We start from the raw sequence: 15,338 nt of genomic DNA, 5'->3' as shown, positions 1-15,338 counted from the left end.
TTCTTTTGATAACAGCCAAATTAAGCATTTCTGGGGATCCTCCCTCCCCCCCTTTTCTGACTCTGAGAAGCACATTTGCAACCCTTTTGAACAATTTGTGTCACATGCGAATGTTCTTTATGTGCCTGAGAACATTTGGAAGAAAAACTGAATATGCAACTCAGCTGAAACAGGCTTCAGATTTGACCTAGGAGCCAATTTAAAGGAAAGCCAAGATGAGCCTTCATGTGTGCAAATTACCCCATCTTTCTTCATCTGTCATCTTCCCAGTGTCTTGTTTCCTACTGAAATGGATAATGGCAATTCAGAGGGCAGCACACATGATATCTTTCCTTTTAAATTAGACAGCATAATTTAACAAATCTTCATCCCGTTATGCTGTCCTTAGAGGAGGAGGAATTTAAAATAGCCATGTGGGAGCAGGGAACACGCTTGCCCCTTTATATAAGTCCTATTACCGTTATTGAGAAGGGAAAAAGTATTGTATGCTGGTGAATTGAATGAGGAGTCTCTCTCTCTGGAGATTTAACGCAACAGCATGAATTTCAAACTCACTCATTTTCCTTGGATAGCTTTGTGAATGTGCATGTGAGCTTTGTGCACGCGAGTTTAGGAAGTAATCTCCCCCCCACACACACACCCATGTCAGATTTTCTAAAACCGTAAGAGGATGTTTTAGTTATTTCTCTTCAGCATATGGCTTCTCTTATTTTCAGGTGTCATCTGAACTGATTTCCTCCACAGGTATATTTTTCCACAGTGACCTTCCCTTCTCTCTCTGGTTTGAATTATGTGAATTATTTCTCTTTTGCAATTCATTTGCAAAGTGAAGAGGGAGGCATTGAATTTGACTACAAATCTCATGGAAGTCAGTTTCGGGTTGACTCTGCCTTCTACAGCAGCCATTTTGGGGTGGTCCACACCATCCCTTCCCAATTCCAGAAGTGCTCACAGGCTCAGAAAGGTTGGGGGCCTCTCCTATAGTTCCATGATAGGTCAAAATCCAAATGTTATGTTGATGTACCCTGAGAACCTATAAAATATTGCATATTGACTCAGGATAACCAATTTAAAGCAAAGAATAGCCAGCAAACAGGCACCTAGAATGTCTCACCAGGGAACATGTCTCAGAACAAATAATGCTGACTATTGGAGAGGTTCTTTGTTGTTGTTGTTGTTGTTGTTAGCGTTAATTATATTTATAGTCCGCCCTTCTACGGAGGCTCAGGGTGGGTTCCCTCATTAAAAGGGAAGTATGCCTGGCCTTGATCAGGACCAGGGCCTTTTTGGGCCTGGGCCTGACTTGGTAGAATGAGCTCCCTGAAGAGCTAAGGGCCCTGACAGAGCTGTCAGAGTTCCACAGGGCCTGTAAAACAGAGCTCTTCCACCAGGTCTTTGGCTGAGGTTAGAGCCAGGAAGGTCAGCAGCCTCTCAGGCTGTGCCAGAACATCAGGCAAACCCCATACCCTGAGGTAGATGGTTTGTCTGGACAGGCTGGGTGGGCTGTAGGGGAATATTGCCACCTATTTTGTGTTTGTTTTTGTGTGTGGTTTTAATTGGGGTTTTAACAGAAGTTAAGCCACAAGCTGTTCCTGAGAGTGGCGGGATAAAAATCGAATAATAAAATGGATGGATGGATGGACATACATACATACATACAATTCAGATTTACAATATCAACAATTTAAGAATGTTAAATTTTAAAGTTAAGAAAATCAGAAACTAGTTTCCTCTAGCCATATCCTTTATCGGGGAAAAATAATGTAGGGGGAGGGGACACTACATAGATATTTTGACATTTTGATCTTCCTGCCTTCCCCAAAAAACTCCTTGCCCCATCCCAGCTGGGATGCACGGAGGAGGTTCCAGAATGGGATGTGAGAGGAAGGAACAGGATGCCAGCATCCTGTCCTGATACCCATCTCAAAAAATTTGGTAGGGTTCAGCAGAGGATTGGGGGGAATAGCCACATGCCACCGAACATGGTCTACTGGGCGACATCTTCTGTAACCTAGAATTAGAGTAAGAGCAGAAACTTGTGTATTATGTTCCCTAATTCCCAGTCTTTCACACATTTCCCAGCCTCATTCTGTCTCTTCTTCCTACCAGTTTTCATCTTAGAACTATTGTGTTCTTTGCACCTTTTCTGGTCCAAGATCAGCAACTGGCTGCTGTGCAATTCCATTGCCATATCTGGCAGACAACTTTGATTCTTTCTCCAAACATTTTGACAAGTCCAGACAAAAGGGAAGCCATGTATATCTGTTGCCAAGAAACCCATAAAGGACTGAGCATCACCCAGTAACCTAATTTGCACTCTTCCTTCTTCTGTTGGGTCTGAACAAAATTCAAAGAAAGAAGCAGTTAATGAATGAAAACAATGTGTCAGCACACATTGTCACTTGTACAATATCAAGTCGTAAAAGATGAGAGTCATTAAGAGCTGGTTTGTAGCCAGAGTCTACTTAGCATCTGTGGCTGATCTCCATTTTTCACTTGTGTTCTCATTTATGAGATTGGCAAAGGATGCAACCATCATTTGGAATCTTCATCTCACAAGAGAAATGCGATTTCCAGAAGAATGGACAAAAAGGAAATCAGTTCAAGAACAGACAACAAAGACATGATTCTCTGTCACAGTTCCAGTGTCTGACATTTTGGTCCATTATGAAGAAGATATACCTGATTCAGACAAATCCTTGCCAGAAGGAGACACTCTGTGCTCTCCCACTGGCCTCAGATGCAGAGGGAAGAAATCTTTCCCCCCTTTTCTCCACCTGTGTCCTGATTCTGCTCCATTCAACCTCAGGTGCAAGAACCAACATGTCCTCCTTGGCTGCATTCCCTTTGCCTTATGAAGGGCCTGGCTCATCTTGGGGCCCTTTGGAAGCTGTACTCCTCTGGAGTTCCCTTGGGATTGGCACTATTCCTATGGCAAGATACTCTCACTTCTAAACCCCAGCTAAGACTTATTTCCCCAACACATTGGGGAGATGTCTGATTCGTAACCAAAATACGATCCATTTGTTTGACTAACTATAACTCCCAGGGTGCCAAGCTAGCTTAGTTTCAAATTTCTAGAAGTCTTCTTCGCGGTGCTTTTCTTTTTTTAATGAATTTTCAGTGAGAGAAAAACTAAACTCAAAATGGCATTTTTAAAGCATGCAAAGAGATACTTTTAAACTCAATGTAAAAATACAAATTACATAATAAAGCAATACTATGCTAAATTTACTTTAATATTTAATGTAACCTAAAGAAGTTTAGCACTTAGATATTAACAAAAAATGCCATTGCTTTCCTTCTGCTACAAATTCATTCTTTGCTGATCTTTTAAAGTTTTAATGAAGCTCAGAATTTAAAGTGGTTCTTTATAAACCATATTCTCCTTTGCTGGCTGTCACACCATGAGCAAGTGGATCAGTCCCATTCCTTGAGAACTTCTTCTGAACACAGTTTGCGGAGAACCAGGGTGGTGTAGGAGTAGGATCCAGGGGGCTGTGAAAAGCTTCCTCTACCATGAAAGCTCACTTCGGCCAGTCTGTCTGTCTCAGCCTAACCTCATTCAGGGCCATTCTGCATGGTGGTGGCCATGCCAGACTGCTGCCAGAGCAGCATGCTCCACCGTTTCTTGGGGACACATTTCGGTGGTGGACCCAGTCCTCCACTTCTTGTGTCCCTGTGGGGGATGCAGCTACGGCAGAAGGGTTCCACTGTGGGGGATTGTTTTGCAGAAAGGTGGAATTGTATGAGAATGCAATCCCACCTTCCTGCAAAAAAAGAAAAAGAAATGGCCCATTCAGTCCTATGGCAATGTGAAGCACCACGTAGGGCATTTTATGTCCCCATGGGCCTCTGTTGGGCTAGGCTTCATTGACCCCCAAAGCACTTAAAGGAACACAGAATATATCCGTGTTCCTGTAAAGTGGGGCAAGATAAGCCTAACGTGCATCAGGCCAGAGAGGGGGTCAGCCCAGCGGTGCTGTCATGTGGAAGCACGGATTAGCCTCGCTTCCATGTGAGCACCCTCCCAGCTTTTTCCACCCATGCGGAATTGGCTTCCTAGCATTATTGGGAAGAGAATTAAATGGAAGAGGGGAGAATGACAATGTAAGCTGCTTTGGTTTCCCATTGGGGAGAAAATGATGCAAAAATAAATACAGGGAGTACCAACAGAGTTTCCCCCCATTGTTAGCAGGTTCATAGAATTCTGCTGGTTGTCTTTACATTTAGACATGTCTTTATTTTCACACAGTGGACTGATTATTGTTGAGTGTGGTGCTTTATCCTTGGCTTAATCAGGTCTTCCTTGCTTGGTAAGGTATAACACCCATCACTTTTAATTCCCAAATGCCTTTGTCTTTCCCTGAAAATAGTGCCTGTAGCAACAGCAATAGCTGGAGAATGGATGGCAGAAATGTAACCTCATCCATTTTGCATCAGATCCCCCCTCTCTGAACATGCTGGGTACTTCAAGCCTCCATCCCACTAGCCAAGACCTTCCTCACAAGCTCTGTGTTCTGTGCCCCATCTAGAGATGAAAGAGGTAGCTTTATTCAGCAGTGGCTACTCACCTGTAGAGTGCTGACCATCTGGTGTCTACACTACCCTTTTAGGAGACAGGCCAAACCCTTTTTTTCCCCGTTCGGGCTTTTAATTAAGAAGGTGCTCCATGTAGGATTTGGGCTGCTGGCTTGTGCCTGCCCAACAAATGTTATGGACCAGCCCTGGAGGCCCTCCAGGCCAGTCAACCCCTGAGACCCAGGAAGTAGAATGAAATTTTCAGTGTGCGTGAGGAGTCTTTAAATTAATAAATAACTGAGTATCTGAGTGATCAGAAGAATTGTTTATGCATTTATTAGAAAGAATCCATTTCCTTGCCCAAATTATTTCATGTCACCATTTTAAAAGGAAATATTTAGTTTGCATTACTGAAATTATCTCTAGCCATTGCCTTGCTGGATGAAAAAAACAAAACAAAAACAGGCCATTGATGTTTATGATCATTCTTGCTACAACAAAACTGGGCTAGAATCCAGAATAAACAGCATGCTAATCCAGATACTTCATATCATACCAAGAGGCTGCATTCATTTACATATCCATTTATCAGTGTCATAGGTTTTAAGTTCAACACACTGGAATTGCATTTGACTTTTATCTTAGCTATCAATGATTGCCTTTCATTAGAGGAGTGACAGAGCATAATTTGTATTTGGAATTATATATTTCTGCAAGGCAAAATGTTATTTGCATTCCGTTCTGCTCCATGAAGTAGTCCAAATTCTTTTTGAGTGCAACTGGACCTATTCATTTGATTTATTGAGGGGACGGAGAACTGTCCCTATTATTTCTGGTTGATAGAAGACTTCAGTCAATGTTAAATTCTCTTTCCAACAAAGAAAAAATAAGCTTTTGAAAGAAGTTATCATTTGCATATATGTTCTAATTAGTTATCTGAAAGGAAAATTATTCTGAAAGATCGCTTCAGACCCAGAGATAAGCGAGATCTTTGTTGATGGGGCACATTCAAATAAACGTTTTATTTTGGGTGACAGTAGAGATCAACTAATAAAAATCAGAGTATACATGTAAAATATAAAGTTAATAAAGTGCCAACATATCCATCCACCCACCCACCCATCCATCCATCCATCCATCCATCCATCCATCCATCCATCCATCCATCCATCCATCCATCCATCGTCTTGGTAATTACTTCCTAAGGCATACTTTGTTCAGGAAATTGAGATGAATTGGTCTATGCAGACCCTGGCTCAATCCTCCAGCATTCCCATTGAGTTGTACATTTTACAATTTGAGGTAGTGACATGTTCAGTCTGTGCCATTTTTGTCTTTTGACCTTGGGGAAAAGGCTTTTACACATGCAGCAAGTGTAAATTAGTGGCTCTGCTAGAGGAGAAGGTACAGAGATTAGAGGAACATTTGAATACACTGCAACATATAGGGATGGTGAAGAGTTCTTGGACAGAACTCATAAAGCACTCTTGAGAGAGCAAGTGCAGGAGGAGGGAAAGTTATCAAAACAAACACAGGAGCACCGAACACAGGAGAGTATTAAATGGAAGGCTGTTACGCATAGGAGTAGAAGAATAAGGAGAAACTTCCAACTGTATGATTCTATAAATTGATTTAAAATGGTCCCTCTCAAACAAATGACTAATCTATGACAGGCATTGTTTTCTCATAATGGTTTCCTTGAACTTATCCTTTTATTTTGTCCCATATACACTAATGATATACAATGTGACACCTAAGGAAAAGTTCTCCCATTGGGGAGAAAGTGATGCAAAAATAAATACAGGCAGCACAAACTTCCAGAGAGATGCTCTACCAGGTGTCAGAATCAGCTACTTCCTTGGCATGGACATGGGTCTCTGAATCCCAGCCCTATTTTCAAAAAGTAAATTGCATGAATTTTCAGCATGAATTACTGATAACTAACTACTGACTGTCTCTTTTAACCAATTAGGATGCAATCCCCTAGAAATTTGTCCTTTCAAATTTCCCTTGCCTTGCTGTTGTTTGCCTGTGATTCATTGTACAGGATGAACCTGGAGAATAAACATATTCCATGGATAACACAATGAACAGAATAAAGATGTTTCTTAATGGAGACATTTATTGAACCCAGGATATTTCTTGAGCAATTCAATCTCAAGTGAACACAAACAAATCCAAATTGCTGTCCACCCCCCCCCCCCCATTTATCTCTGGTATCTGTTAACCATTTTCATTATGCTGTATGTTGATTTACCCTCACATTGCCTAGAAGTACGAGCTGATTACTTCCATTTCTTCATATTGGATCTGAGGTGATGTTGTTATTGTTGTTAGGTGCGAAGTCGTGTCCAACCCATCACAATCCCATGGACAATGATCCTCCATACCTTCCTGTCCTCTATCATTCCCCAGAGTCCATTTAAGTTTGCACCTACTGCTTCAGTGACTCCATCCAGCCTCCTCATCCTCTGTCGTCCCCTTCTTCTTTTGCCCTCAATTGCTCCCAGCATTAGGCTCTTCTCCAGGGAGTCCTTCCTTCTCATGAGGTGGCCAAAGTATTTTTTGAGGTTGTGTACGTGCACACAAAAGCTCATACCTTGAATAGAAATGTGTCGGTCCTAAAGGTGCCTCTGAGCTCTAAATTTGTTCTGCTACTTCAGGCCAACATGGCTCCCCAATTGAATCTATCTCCCCACAATAGGCACCTTGTAAGGTAGGTGAGGCTGAGAGAGTTCTGAGAGAACTGTGACTGGCCCAAGCAAGCATCATGTGAAAGACTGGGAGATCAAGCTCATTTTTTCCAGCTCAGAGTGTGCTGCTCTTATCCACTACAACCAGCAGCTCAGAGTGTGCTGCTCTTATCCACTACAACCAGGGGTAGTCAACCTGTGGTCCTCCAGATGTCCATGGACTACAATTCCCATGAGCCCCTGCCTGCATTTGCTGGCAGGGGCTCATGGGAATTGTAGACCATGGATATCTGGAGGACCACAGGTTGACTACCCCTGAACTACACCATGCTGGCCCCTACTACTTTTTAAAGAAGCAAAAAGGACTGGCTTTTCAAAAGTCTTTTCTCCACTAGGCTTCTTGCTCTCGAGTTAGGCTGGCTAAGAACAAATCGGAAGGCATACTCTTTGCATCCCCAGTAAATTCTTCACAAAGAAAGGAATCAGTTATGGAGAAAAAAAACTGAATAGTGGATGTTGTGCCATTTTAACAGTGCAGGTATTCTGCAGGTTTCTGGTTAAAAGACAGATCTTTTCACCGCTTGAAAATATTTAGTCTTTATGTTTTATTGGTGTTAAGACAGGCAGAAACATTCTCTGTTGAATGAATGAAGCAGAATCCTTTCTTGGGGAATATACTTTGTCTGATTTCTCATTCCCTGCTAACTTGACTATGCATTGTTCTATATTCTATACGTATTTTTGAGACAATATAATGGACAGGAAATCTGTCCTTGTCAGTGATATCCTTCAATTGTTTACAGTGGGGTGGAGAAAGGCAATTGCTATCACAGAGACTTACATTTTCTGGACTGTGCACTACGGCTGCCAAAGCAGCCGTTCGAGGCCAAAGTGGCCAGCACCACAGCATTGCACATGCATTCATGTGCCAACTGGCATGCTGGCGCCGCCTCTCCCACACCACAGTGCTGCCCACTTCGGGCTCTAACGGCTGCTTCGGTGGCCAAAGCTCACAACCCTATTCTATATCACTCCACTTAGCAAAGTTTGAAGCCTTCCCACACCTTCAGTGGCCTTCCTTTCTCCATTTATGGTAGAAGAAGGCTCCTTGGAGGAACTCTAGCTGTGGTAGGAGAACACCCAGTAGATTTTGAAGGCTGGGAGGAGGCATTTGGTAATCTGTTCAGTCCTGAATTACGCAAGCATTTGGAAAACTATTTTAAAATTAAAAAAAAAAACCATACAGTTTTCAAAATGCCCTAATGCCAAGGACCAAGAAAAGAAATAGCAGCTGAACACTCAAAACTGTTAAATGAACCGGTCAAGACAGTCTGGAACATCATCATCCAGCCTTGCCATTTTCTAAACACTCAGGGGGAAACAACATGATAGACTATTGGCAGGAAGAAAGAGACAGGGATTAGGCTGTTTTGAAATCAGTGTTTTGCCTGGTGCTCTAATGTCATGGTGCGCATTACGCATTCCAAGCGCGCTCATTCTGCAGTAAGTGCGAATGAACTCAGTAGGGGTTCCTTCTAAGTTTGGCATGCACAGGAATGAACTTAATGTCTTTTGCCAAACTATTTTCCGGTAGTGAAATGAACCAGTCTTGACAAGGTCTAGAGTTATTTCGCATTGTTGGCAACTATGACAGGCATGGAGCTTGCTAAACACTAAATGTTTAAAATTGGCACTTGAGATTGGCAAAAAAAAAAAAAACAACCTTGTACCATATCGTTGAACTTGACCTTTCTTTGACCTGGGTCTGTGCTTTTAATTGGCTTGATCAAAATGTTGTTTCAAGCATAGCCTGGCTTCTAATATGGTTTCCTCGTGTTGCTGTCTACTATTATTACATTCTATCCCACAGTTCTTGCAAGAGGTCAGGACAGCATACACGGTTCTCTAATCCAGGGGTAGTCAACCTGTGGTCCTCCAGATGTCCATGGACTACAATTCCCATGAGTATGTAGGGAATTGTAGTCCATGGACATCTGGAGGACCACAGGTTGACTACCCCTGCTCTAATCCACCATTTTTCTTCACAATATGCTGGGTAGAGAATAAGGTCGGTCTTAGCCAGCTCCTCCGTTCTAGACAAACACTGGCTATAACTGCGCTTCACTCTTAGATTTGTCCTGACTTCAGGTGGCTGTAAGTTAGTGACCTTAATTTATTGGTAGTAATTGTGATGCTGCGCATTGTATTTGAATGCGTCTTGGATTCCAATCCAAGGATTGTCATGAACCTGTGCAATAGTTATATAGCTATAATTCTGAGATACTCGCAGTCAGCTGTGATTTTCTTTTCACATTGATTTGGGGTAAAAAATAGATGTAATATAAGAATAGGACTAACAATACTACAAGTACTACAATACCATAAGTAAATTGTCAGGCATGCTAGCCAGTGAAACAAAGTCTGGTCTAAGTCCATCTCTTTTAGACACCCGTATCATTGCTCCCTGCCATGGCCTCATCCTTTGGCACTGGCTGAGGAAACTTAACCAAGTTAGGCACCTCATTATGAGTCAGATGGACATGGGCGAACCCAAATTCTTCCACCCCCTCCCTGAATTCTAAATTTACTAGGGTTTATAATTTATTGAATTTGTGATTAATAGTACGTCTAACACAAGGGTCCCCAGCCTTTTGTTGTAGTAGTTAGGAGTGCAGACTTCTAATCTGGCTTGCCATGTTCGATTCTGCACTTCCCCACATGCAGCCAGCTGGGTGACTTTGGGCTCGCCACGGCACTGATAAAACTGTTCTGACCAAGCAGTGATATCAGGGCTCTCTCAGCCTCACCTCCCTCACAGGGTGTCTGTTGTGGGGAGAGGAAAGGGAAGGGCAACTATAAGCCGCTTGGAGACTCCTTTGGGTAGAGAAAAGTGGCATATAAAAACCAACTCTTCTTCTTCTTCTTTTTGAGCTGGTGGCAACTTTGGAATTGTGACACAAGCTGGTGAGCACTAACAACAAAATGGTGGCCACAGGAAACAGCTCCAGTGATGAAATGGCCAACAAGATCAGCCACTTGGCACACCCTTTAAATGCCTCCTGCCCCCTGCCTTCTCAGGTACTGCCAGGGAAGGGGAGGGGAGAAAAACATGTTAAGCAGCTGATATATCATGATCAGCAGCTTGGCAGGCTCCCAGAATAAAGTGCTGAGATGCAATTTACTATATGACATCCAGATGTTATTGTTTACATAGGGAGGTCAATCTTGATGATGTTTCTATAGGCCTCAACCATAGACCTGGTGAAACAGGCCTGTCTTACAGGCCCTGCAGAACTGCTTTTAAGTCCTGCAGGGCCTTGATCTCACTTTGGAGAACATTCCACCAGGCAGAGAAGGCCCCAGCTCTGGTTGAAGCCAGTTTCACTTCTCTGGGACTGGTGATCTGGAGCAGATTTTTCATCCTTGAGTGTAAGCTCCTCTGAGTGTCGTAGGGAAGAGTCTTAAACTAGAAAACTACTAATTTGCTTCTCAAAGATATCTGAATATACAGATTTTGAACAGTGGGATATCTTATTCTCAGGGAGTTAAAGCAGGAGGTTTTATGGGGTAATTGACAGTGTTAAAACTCCACCAATAAAAGCATCAAAATAAACTAACTATATAGGTAAACACCGTAGTAAATAAGATCTATATAAGTTGCCTGGCCTGGTTCACTGTCCCAAAGATAGTTTAACAGATTTAAGGGTTTTCTGAAACACCTCTGTTTCTCCAGATGTTGCTTGCTGATGAGTGCATCAAAGTGACTTTAGGGGCACGAAGTAAATCCATCTGTGATTTAGCACCTGGAACAATTATTGCATTTGTCTAACCAGCTCATAGAAATAAGAAGCAAATACCCATCTATCTTCTAGTGCCAAGGTGGTTCTTGTCATAAAGCTGAGGAAGCTATGTATCTACAAAGGAGCCAAGGGAATAATTCACAGATAATCGTTTCAGTGACTTTAGCCTCTTGGTTCAAAAACAGTCTACAAGAATTTTCTTCCTCCTTGTCACTCGAAACCTTTTGTCAACATTTGCTGTCTTGCGCTTTCTATTAAAGAGGATCAGAGAACAGACAAGTACCTTTTTGAAGATTATGACTAAGTCGTCCTCTGAGAATACAGCTACTGCTTTTCAGGGGCAGTTCAAATGATCGATTTCATGCACATCAGGAGTAGTGTAGAGTGTCGGGGTACGATATGAGAGACCCAGGTTCAAACCCCTGTTTTGCCAAGGAAGCTCACCGGCCAATCACACACTCTTAATCTAACATACTTCACAATGCTGTGTTGAAAGTCATATGGAGGAGAGGAGAAAGGTGAAAGCTGCTGTGAGTCCCCACTGGGGAAAAAGGCAGGCTATCCATCCATAAAGTAAATAAATCAGTCAACACTAAATAATGGCAGCTATTCTTGGGAGGCAGACAGGAGTCTCTGGGTCAGATGCTACTATCTCTGCTATTGCAGAGAACGATCAGGTTGTTTCATATAACCTGGATGTTGCAATGGTTGTGAGTATAATCTGTAAACTGGCCCTGACAGTCTAAGCACATTTTCCTTGAAAGTTAGTTTCATTTACATCCCTGTAACTTCCAACTAAGTATGTGGTAATTAGGGTTGTGCTCCATAAGGCCTTGTTTTCAGGGACAGACCAGGCTAGGGATTGGTCTCAAGAATCTCACCAGGTGTGCAATTAGTCTCCTTCTGTAAGCTTCCAAGTAACATCTACAGCAGGGGTAGTCAACCTGTGGCCTTCCAGATGTTCATGGACTACAATTCCCATGAGCCCCAGCCAGCAAACTCAGCCAGGGGCTCATGGGAATTGTAGTAGTAGAAGAAGAAGAGTTGGTTCTTATATGCCATGAATTGTAGTCCATGAACATCTGGAGGACTACAGGTTGACTACCCCTGATCTACAGTTCGTAGGCTACTACCTGCTGGCTGTGCCTGCACTCAGGGTAGTGCACTCGAGTATAAGCCTTTTCCATTGCAGCTGCCACTGTGGAATGAGTTCCCCTAATAGATACAGGGAGCCCCTTCCCTGGACAGCTTCAGGAGGAATTGTAGGCCTTGTTTGTTTGCTAGGGATACTGATGGCATATGAACAGCAAGGCTCTTATGGAAGGAGGGCTCTTACAGTAGGTGTTATTTGATGTTCTGTTTTGTAATGCTTTTATTGGGGTTTCAAACTTTGGGTTGGAAAACACCTGGAGACTTTGGGGGTGGTGCTGGGAGTGGGTGGGATTTAGGGTATGGAGAGACCTCAGTGGAGTATAATGTTATGTAGTCCACTCTCTGAAGCAGCCATTTTCTTCAGGGGAACTGATCTCTTTAGCCTGGAGATGACCTGTAATTCTGGGGATCCCCAGGTCCCACCTGGGAACTGCCATCCCTGGTTTTAATTATGCTTAGAGCTGCCTTGTTTCAAGAGGAAAGGCAGGGCATAAATATTTAAATAAATAAATTAGTTACTGATTTGTATTATTCATACTCCACCTTTGTCACAGGGACTCAAGGCAGTTTACACATACTGAATCAGAACAGTCAACTAAATGAGACAGGGAATAAACTGTTTGGCCTTTGGGAGAAGCCAGTACGTGGCAAAGGAACATCACACAGTCTAGGGCAAAAAGCTGGTGGAAAAGAGCAGACAATTCATCCACCATCCATAATGCTTTGCTGGTTGGAGTTTTTCTTGGTTTAGAGGAGCTGGCAAAATCCACAATGAAAACAGTGACACAATAAAACCAAGGGAGGAGCCTAACTATGGCGCCGACTGGAAAAACCTTGTGCCTTAGGAGCAGACAGCTTTGCAGTTCTGTCGCGCTTAGGATGACCCTTTAATTGCTCTCAAAATACTCATTTGGTGCTACCTGTACAGAAAATGAGCAATAGCATCTCAGCAGGCTCATATATAGTAGAAGAAATAGAAACTGGCTGATTCTAGGATATAATACCATGGGATTTTCTTCCACGGCCCTGTGACGATCTTGGGAACATCAGGTTTGATTCCCCACTCTTCCACATGCAGCCCAGCTGGGTGACCTTGGGCCAGACAGTTCTCTCAGAGCTCTCGCAGCCTCACCTACCTCGCAGGGTGTCTGTATTGGGGAGAGCAAGGGTAGGTGACTGTAAGCTGCTTTGAAACTTTTGTGGGCAGTAAAAGCAGGGTGCAAAAAAAAACAGCTCCTCCTTCTTTACCACAAAAAAGGGGAGGGACTAGTCACCATATTTTTACTGTTTCATGATGACTTTTTTTTTAAAGGCTAAAATCCACATTGGGTGACTCCAGCTGAGCAAAGCAGTTGATGGCATTTACAAGAAAGCTAAAAATAATGCAGAGAAGAGAGCTGTGGCACTACCCGAGGCTGAGAATGGCTGACCTGCAGTTTGTGGTCCCATTCCGAGGCAGGGCTGGCATCCTCATGGGGATGAGGGCAGCAGGTTCAGCCTGGCCTGTGGAAGACTGAAGGTCTTCCCTGTCCCTGCCGCTATCACTGTGCACAGAAGGATGACTGCAGGAGGCTCGAAAAGCACCATTGATAAGAATTTGGACAGTGCCATTTGTTACCACAGCATCGTGCTCCATCAGTGGTGGAGACAAAGCAGTCTTTTGTGTAAATCAGCCACAGGATATTTTCAGACCTTATTCCCCCTTTAATTGAGTGATTTGAGATTCCCAAAAGCAGAACAGGGAAGGACAATGCTTTGTGGCTTATATAATTGCATTTCTTAATGGTGGTTTGATGGCTCTATAGTTGAATGACCACGTAGTTTTCCATCAGGTTTAGAAAAACCTGGGAAGGTTTAGAAAAACCTGGCCGTGTTCTGCTGCCTTTATCAAGGAGTATGATCTCCTCCTCCACAGCTGGGCAGCTTATTCATTGTGAATGCGGACTGACTGATTCATTTTTCATAAGTTTGGATGAACATGTTTGACCCTCGTGGTTGTTCACTGGCTGTTGTTGCCTGGTCATTTTTCATGACCAGTGACAGATTGTCTGATACGTCTGGGATTCCCTTGGATGGCAGGCTTTAACAACAGGGGAATAACTGCTAGGGGCGGGAAAATAGCCGTGGCATCCACTGGGCTAATATCATGTTAAATTAACTGAGTTCTTCCAGGGCTACCATTAATTTCTTCAGGGCTTCTTTGTGGGTTTGTGCTCTGGGTGGAAGTGTTGCTTATGTTAAGAGATTTCAGCGTATGAAGGTAAAAAGATGGTGTGAGTCTAAGCAAGACTCACATCAATCGGTAAACAACTCATTCTGTATATTGTGATGCATCACTCAGTTTAAAGCCAGAAAAGTCCATGGGGGGTATGAATCCCCTATTTACTGCTTGGAAAACAGTGCAGAATGCTGTTCTACAGTATAGATAGTGCCATCCCTGTCCCAAGTAGCTTTTTCCTCCAGATCTCTGCAGTCTGGAGATGAGTGTTCATTCAAGGGATTCTCCAGGTCTCACCTGGAGTCTGACATCCCTGAAAAGTGGCAGGGAAGCCAGCCTCCAGCTGAGACCTGGAGATCCTACTTCTGGGGTTACAGTGAAGACGTATACAAGCTACATCAGGGTAGTCAAACTGCGGCCCTCCAGATGTCCATGGACTACAATTCCTATGAGCCCTTGCCAGGGGGCTCATGGGAATTGTAGTCCATAGACATCTGGAGGGCCGCAATTTGACTACCCCTGATCTACATGAATGTGCATAAAAATACAACACACATTCATGGTACAAACAAAACCAGGGATAAACGTGGTGTGTCAATCACACCTTCCATTGTACATGCTTTGAATGTAGCTGGGGAGTGACTCAAAACATATGTTTAAAAGATCAAGTATTTAGTGTGCATATATTCTACGTGGATACACTGTAACGTGTGAACTGGAATGTACTTATGCTACTTCAATGGTTCAGCTGGATCTACTTTTTCAGATGGATCTCCAAGACTGCATGTATAAACATGTTCATATATATTTATATATATATCAGGGTTAAAGCAAGAGCATATATTTTTATGGTGCACTTAAAATCAGGCACATTTGCAGCAGTTCAGATAATTGTGTTGCTTTTTAAATTGGCCTTGAAGTGCCAAAAAGACCTCTAACAGCACTGATTAGGGT

At 43.0% G+C, this 15,338-nt stretch overlaps 1 protein-coding gene across 8 annotated transcripts in view; it reads left to right on the top strand.

The window, feature by feature from the left end:
• Positions 1-15,338, top strand: part of GRID2 (glutamate ionotropic receptor delta type subunit 2) — an 857,916-nt gene that overhangs the window by 459,470 nt on the left and 383,108 nt on the right. The window lies entirely within an intron of this gene.

This window comes from Paroedura picta, chromosome 10 (assembly GCF_049243985.1).
Source record: "Paroedura picta isolate Pp20150507F chromosome 10, Ppicta_v3.0, whole genome shotgun sequence".
NCBI classification, from domain to species: domain Eukaryota; kingdom Metazoa; phylum Chordata; class Lepidosauria; order Squamata; family Gekkonidae; genus Paroedura; species Paroedura picta.
The sequence above is the reverse complement of the archived record's forward strand: the minus strand, read 5'-3'. Positions and strand labels throughout refer to the sequence as shown.